The following is an 8,251-nucleotide window of genomic DNA, read 5'->3' on the forward strand; positions in this document are numbered from 1 at the left end:
ATGAAGATTGTTTTATGCTTGCATTAACAAGGATTGGCTTTTCAAGTTTTTCTTTTTAAGTTAAATATTATTGAATTCAGATTTTATTTACTATTGTTCCCTGTTAAGCTTAACTCTGGAAAGAATCCTAGCCACCAACTTGAAAGTTAAAAGGTAGGAAGGCAATGCCTTTGGAACAGTGAATAATTCACAAAACAATCATTGGCTTGCCATATTGTAAGAACTATTCAAAGGAGAAAGTTTAAAATACATGTGCACCAAAGGATGCTAAAAGCAGTAGGTGAAAGTCTGAGTAGAAACACGGTATTTGCATAGTCTCAAAGTATCTCCTTTAAGATGTTTACTAATTAAAAAGGGCAAACACCACAGTGGAGAAACTATATCACCAATAATAAAACATATCGATATCATGTATCCTGTGATGTGCTTAGAAGAGCATATCACCTCTGGTATTCTTCCCAATAACATATAACGTCCGTTGAATCATGAGAAAACATCAGACAAACCCAAACTGAGAGACCATATACAAAATAATTGACTAGTATTCATCAAGTATCAAGGTCATGAAAGAAAAGGAAAGACTGAGGAACTGCCATAGGTTGAAGACTAAGGAGATACAACAACTAAATAATGTGGGATCAGATTGGATTTTGGAACAGAAGAAGGATATTAATGGAAAAACTGGTAAAATTCATAAAAGATATGTAGTTTATGGTTAATAGTATTGTACCAATGTAAATTTTCTGATTTTTTAATTTTAATAATTGCACTATGGTTATATAAATTAATAACATTAGGGAAAGCTGGGTAAAAAATATAGGTGAATACTATGTATTTGCTTTTTAACTGTCTTTTAAGTCTAAAATTATTACAAAATAAAAAGTAAAGAAAAGAAAAAACAAAGTCTGGCATACAGTAAGCACTTAAATATATATATATAATATATATATATGTATGCATTGGGATTGAAGAGTGTAAACTTAGACCTTGAAGAAATAAAGAAAGAGATTACATTGTATCAGCAACACACTTGATAACAGATGTTATCTGGGTTTAAAAACTGTATCTGAACCTTATTAGCTATGACCTTATAAATTATGTAACTTCAGTGAACTTCCAGTTTCCTCATGAGTAGTATGAAGGTATAGCTGGGAAGATTAAATGAGATAATGCATATAAAGTTCTGAATACCTAGCATTCAATAATTGTCAGCAATTGTTTTTAATAAGTGAATGTCTGTGCATATAATTATCCACGGGTATATGTGGCAGTAAAAGGTGTTTTTAGATTATTCATTTCAAGTAAATATTTCTGAGTCACATCTATTTATAGGTTATATGTATATGCACAGCATGTTTGACATTTTTTACCCAGATAAATTATGACAAGAATTTAAAATAGGGAGATTGGGATTGACACATATACACTATTGATACTATGTATAAAATAGATAACTATTGGAAACATACTGTATACCACAGGGAACTCTAATGCACTGTGGTGTCCTAAATGGGAGGGAAATCCAAAAGGGAGGGGATACATGTATATGTATGGCTGATTCATTTTGCTGTGCAGTAGAAGCTAACACAACACTGTAAAGCAACTGTACTCAAATAAAAATTTAAAAATAAAGAATTTAAAATAAATGCCTCGGGACTTTGCTGGTGGCGCAGTGGTTAAGAATCCGTCTACCCATGCAGGGACATGGATTCGATCCCTGGTCCGGGAAGAACCCACACGTTGCAGAGCAACTAAGCCCATGCGCCACAACTACTGAGCCTGCACTCTAGAGCCAGTGAACCACAACTACTGAGCCCGCGTGCCACAACTACTGAAGCCCGTGCACCTAGAGCCCGTGCTCCGCAACAAGAGAAGCCACCGCAATGAGAAGCCCGTGCACCGCAACGAAGAGTAGTCCCCACTCACCGCAACTAGAGAAAAGCCCCAGCAACGAAGACCCAATGCAACCAAAAGATAAATAAATAAAATAAAATAGTTTTAAAACATTTTTTAAAAATGCCTCACAAAGTAGCCGCATAGCACAGGGAGATCAGCTCAGTGCTTTGTGACCCCCTAGAGGGGTGGGATAGGGAGGGTGGGAGGGAGGGAGACGCAAGAGGGAAGAGAAAGGGGAACATATGTATATGTATAACTGATTCACTTTGTTATAAAGCAGAAACTAACACACCATTATAAAGCAATTATACTCCAATAAAGATGTAAAAAATTTTTTTTAAATAAAAATAAATAAAAGAAACAAGTAAAAAAAAAAAAAAAAGCCTCACAATTGTATAAGTACCAATGGCAAGGTGTTTTACCTCAAAACTTTCAAAAAAACCTGGAGCACAAATATAAATGAAAATTAACATATTAATTATCAGTTGAAAAAATTTACTCTGTGATCACGAGTTATTATTCATCATTCAAGCATACTGCATAAAAGTTGGCAGAAATCCATTTATTCAAACCATCTTAGAAAAATACATTCATTAAAATAAAAATAGTATCCAAGAACCAGCTATTCCCAGATTTCGGTTCTGGCCAAAGCATCCAGATCTAATACTTGCACTCCTGTAATAGCCTCTCATTCTGACCCTGTGTGTTAAGAATACTACCTTCATCTCACGTTCCAAACAAACACCATCCAATCAATTCTTTGTGGCCAAAACCAGCCCAGACACAAGATAAAAATAAACAGACGGTAAGAACATGATCCCCACCACAACACACTCACCTATGGGAGAATATCAATTAGTAGGTATGTCTTTTAGCTTAAGGCCATTCACGAGAGGCTATTTTCTAATGTATAACTTCAGGATTTTCTTATTTACAAAGCTAATCAGGTAGGGTAAAGATTACTACAACTGAAATTTAACATATAACACTACAGTAAAAAAAAGTTGTTGATGTGAATGGGTGAAAAATGTGTGATGATGAAGGGATTCTAAATGATTTGATCCATTAGAGATCTTTCCCACGGTCTAAAGCAGGAGTTCTTAACCAGAGGTGATGCTGTAATACCCCCTCATCTACTAGGAAAACATTTGACAATGTCTGGGAACAGCTTTGATTGTCATAACTGAGAAGGTGCTACTGGTATCACGTAGAAAGAGTCCAGGCAGGGATAGTGCTAAACAGCCTACAATTCACAGGACATTCCCACAGAGATAATTACCTGGCCCAGAATGTTAGTAGTGCTAAGGTTAAGAAATTCTGATCTAAAGTATCAAAAACTGTATTACTTGGAATTCAATCAACCAAAACTTTCTGTTAAGTAGCAGTTCTTTATAATTATTATAAGAAGATATTTCAAGCTGATTTATTGCCACTGCAATAAATGATAAAATTATATTCAACCTATCTTTATCAGCATACCGCCAGAGTTTATTATTTTACATTTTGTCCTAATTGTTTAAAACTGATCATGTATAATATACAATTAATGCACATCATAATGTTCACGCACACTGGGTAACGTGAATTTACTGTATTTTACTGAGATGATATTCACCTATAACAATTCTGAGAACAGACGAAAATCAGAATTACCACAAACAACTTCTTCCCTGCATGATGATTTTAAACACGCCAAAAAAACTCAATGATCAGTTGTTAATGATAATACTAATCAAATTCACACATATCAAATGTTCCTTTTTCTGTAAACATAGAGCTTATGAACACTGACAGCTGCTAGGTGTAAACGTGAACAGGTGCAAATAGGGACGGGCAAGACAAGTTGGCTCCAAAACATAAACATGATCAGCTGCCCTCTGTTTCACCTGCATGAATCCTTTAAAAGTATAGCTATAGAATAGACTGAAGATTCAGAAAGTAAATATATAAATAGACAGATATTTCTCCTGCAAAGAGTTTTCTTAGAATGTCTTTATCTTTGCTAACAATGCCAAAAGTTCTCTGTGGGAGTTCAAAGCACAAAAGTAGATTTGGCGAACACTCACTTTTCCTTACAATATAACCTCACGTGAAAAACAATAATTGCGAAGAATATCAGGAGACAGTCACTATGCTGCTTCTTTTGCTTTAGCAGGATCACTAACAGTAGAGCTTTATAAATCAATTATTTTCTCAAAGTTCTGACAAAGGCTTTTATGTAACTATTATTATTTTTATTATTTTTTTATTTTTATTTTTTTTGCGGTACGCAGGCCCTCTCACTGTTGTGGCCTCTCCCGTTGCAGAGTACAGGCTCCGGACGTGCAGGCTCAGCGGCCATGGCTCACGGGCCCAGCCGCTCCGGGGCATGTGGAATCTTCCCGGACGGGGGCACGAACCCGTGTTCCCTGCATCGGCAGGCGGACTCTCAACCACTGCGCCACCAGGGAATTGTGGTGTTCATTCACAATACATACAAATATCGAATCATTATGTTGTACACCTGAAACTAATATAATGTTATATGTCAATTATATCTCAAATTTATTTTTTTTTTAAATTTTTTTGCGGTACGCGGGCCTCTCACTGTTGTGGCCTCTCCCCTTGCGGAGCACAAATCCACCCTAGCCTTTGCTACTCTAGAATGAAGATTGTTTTATGCTTGCATTAACAAGGATTGGCTTTTCAAGTTTTTCTTTTTAAGTTAAATATTATTGAATTCAGATTTTATTTACTATTGTTCCCTGTTAAGCTTAACTCTGGAAAGAATCCTAGCCACCAACTTGAAAGTTAAAAGGTAGGAAGGCAATGCCTTTGGAACAGTGAATAATTCACAAAACAATCATTGGCTTGCCATATTGTAAGAACTATTCAAAGGAGAAAGTTTAAAATACATGTGCACCAAAGGATGCTAAAAGCAGTAGGTGAAAGTCTGAGTAGAAACACGGTATTTGCATAGTCTCAAAGTATCTCCTTTAAGATGTTTACTAATTAAAAAGGGCAAACACCACAGTGGAGAAACTATATCACCAATAATAAAACATATCGATATCATGTATCCTGTGATGTGCTTAGAAGAGCATATCACCTCTGGTATTCTTCCCAATAACATATAACGTCCGTTGAATCATGAGAAAACATCAGACAAACCCAAACTGAGAGACCATATACAAAATAATTGACTAGTATTCATCAAGTATCAAGGTCATGAAAGAAAAGGAAAGACTGAGGAACTGCCATAGGTTGAAGACTAAGGAGATACAACAACTAAATAATGTGGGATCAGATTGGATTTTGGAACAGAAGAAGGATATTAATGGAAAAACTGGTAAAATTCATAAAAGATATGTAGTTTATGGTTAATAGTATTGTACCAATGTAAATTTTCTGATTTTTTAATTTTAATAATTGCACTATGGTTATATAAATTAATAACATTAGGGAAAGCTGGGTAAAAAATATAGGTGAATACTATGTATTTGCTTTTTAACTGTCTTTTAAGTCTAAAATTATTACAAAATAAAAAGTAAAGAAAAGAAAAAACAAAGTCTGGCATACAGTAAGCACTTAAATATATATATATAATATATATATATGTATGCATTGGGATTGAAGAGTGTAAACTTAGACCTTGAAGAAATAAAGAAAGAGATTACATTGTATCAGCAACACACTTGATAACAGATGTTATCTGGGTTTAAAAACTGTATCTGAACCTTATTAGCTATGACCTTATAAATTATGTAACTTCAGTGAACTTCCAGTTTCCTCATGAGTAGTATGAAGGTATAGCTGGGAAGATTAAATGAGATAATGCATATAAAGTTCTGAATACCTAGCATTCAATAATTGTCAGCAATTGTTTTTAATAAGTGAATGTCTGTGCATATAATTATCCACGGGTATATGTGGCAGTAAAAGGTGTTTTTAGATTATTCATTTCAAGTAAATATTTCTGAGTCACATCTATTTATAGGTTATATGTATATGCACAGCATGTTTGACATTTTTTACCCAGATAAATTATGACAAGAATTTAAAATAGGGAGATTGGGATTGACACATATACACTATTGATACTATGTATAAAATAGATAACTATTGGAAACATACTGTATACCACAGGGAACTCTAATGCACTGTGGTGTCCTAAATGGGAGGGAAATCCAAAAGGGAGGGGATACATGTATATGTATGGCTGATTCATTTTGCTGTGCAGTAGAAGCTAACACAACACTGTAAAGCAACTGTACTCAAATAAAAATTTAAAAATAAAGAATTTAAAATAAATGCCTCGGGACTTTGCTGGTGGCGCAGTGGTTAAGAATCCGTCTACCCATGCAGGGACATGGATTCGATCCCTGGTCCGGGAAGAACCCACACGTTGCAGAGCAACTAAGCCCATGCGCCACAACTACTGAGCCTGCACTCTAGAGCCAGTGAACCACAACTACTGAGCCCGCGTGCCACAACTACTGAAGCCCGTGCACCTAGAGCCCGTGCTCCGCAACAAGAGAAGCCACCGCAATGAGAAGCCCGTGCACCGCAACGAAGAGTAGTCCCCACTCACCGCAACTAGAGAAAAGCCCCAGCAACGAAGACCCAATGCAACCAAAAGATAAATAAATAAAATAAAATAGTTTTAAAACATTTTTTAAAAATGCCTCACAAAGTAGCCGCATAGCACAGGGAGATCAGCTCAGTGCTTTGTGACCCCCTAGAGGGGTGGGATAGGGAGGGTGGGAGGGAGGGAGACGCAAGAGGGAAGAGAAAGGGGAACATATGTATATGTATAACTGATTCACTTTGTTATAAAGCAGAAACTAACACACCATTATAAAGCAATTATACTCCAATAAAGATGTAAAAAATTTTTTTTAAATAAAAATAAATAAAAGAAACAAGTAAAAAAAAAAAAAAAAGCCTCACAATTGTATAAGTACCAATGGCAAGGTGTTTTACCTCAAAACTTTCAAAAAAACCTGGAGCACAAATATAAATGAAAATTAACATATTAATTATCAGTTGAAAAAATTTACTCTGTGATCACGAGTTATTATTCATCATTCAAGCATACTGCATAAAAGTTGGCAGAAATCCATTTATTCAAACCATCTTAGAAAAATACATTCATTAAAATAAAAATAGTATCCAAGAACCAGCTATTCCCAGATTTCGGTTCTGGCCAAAGCATCCAGATCTAATACTTGCACTCCTGTAATAGCCTCTCATTCTGACCCTGTGTGTTAAGAATACTACCTTCATCTCACGTTCCAAACAAACACCATCCAATCAATTCTTTGTGGCCAAAACCAGCCCAGACACAAGATAAAAATAAACAGACGGTAAGAACATGATCCCCACCACAACACACTCACCTATGGGAGAATATCAATTAGTAGGTATGTCTTTTAGCTTAAGGCCATTCACGAGAGGCTATTTTCTAATGTATAACTTCAGGATTTTCTTATTTACAAAGCTAATCAGGTAGGGTAAAGATTACTACAACTGAAATTTAACATATAACACTACAGTAAAAAAAAGTTGTTGATGTGAATGGGTGAAAAATGTGTGATGATGAAGGGATTCTAAATGATTTGATCCATTAGAGATCTTTCCCACGGTCTAAAGCAGGAGTTCTTAACCAGAGGTGATGCTGTAATACCCCCTCATCTACTAGGAAAACATTTGACAATGTCTGGGAACAGCTTTGATTGTCATAACTGAGAAGGTGCTACTGGTATCACGTAGAAAGAGTCCAGGCAGGGATAGTGCTAAACAGCCTACAATTCACAGGACATTCCCACAGAGATAATTACCTGGCCCAGAATGTTAGTAGTGCTAAGGTTAAGAAATTCTGATCTAAAGTATCAAAAACTGTATTACTTGGAATTCAATCAACCAAAACTTTCTGTTAAGTAGCAGTTCTTTATAATTATTATAAGAAGATATTTCAAGCTGATTTATTGCCACTGCAATAAATGATAAAATTATATTCAACCTATCTTTATCAGCATACCGCCAGAGTTTATTATTTTACATTTTGTCCTAATTGTTTAAAACTGATCATGTATAATATACAATTAATGCACATCATAATGTTCACGCACACTGGGTAACGTGAATTTACTGTATTTTACTGAGATGATATTCACCTATAACAATTCTGAGAACAGACGAAAATCAGAATTACCACAAACAACTTCTTCCCTGCATGATGATTTTAAACACGCCAAAAAAACTCAATGATCAGTTGTTAATGATAATACTAATCAAATTCACACATATCAAATGTTCCTTTTTCTGTAAACATAGAGCTTATGAACACTGACAGCTGCTAGGTGTAAACGTGAAC

The sequence above is a fragment of the Lipotes vexillifer genome, unplaced genomic scaffold (genome assembly GCF_000442215.2).
Source record: "Lipotes vexillifer unplaced genomic scaffold, Lipotes_vexillifer_v1.1 scaffold173, whole genome shotgun sequence".
In the NCBI taxonomy this organism is placed as follows: domain Eukaryota; kingdom Metazoa; phylum Chordata; class Mammalia; order Artiodactyla; family Lipotidae; genus Lipotes; species Lipotes vexillifer.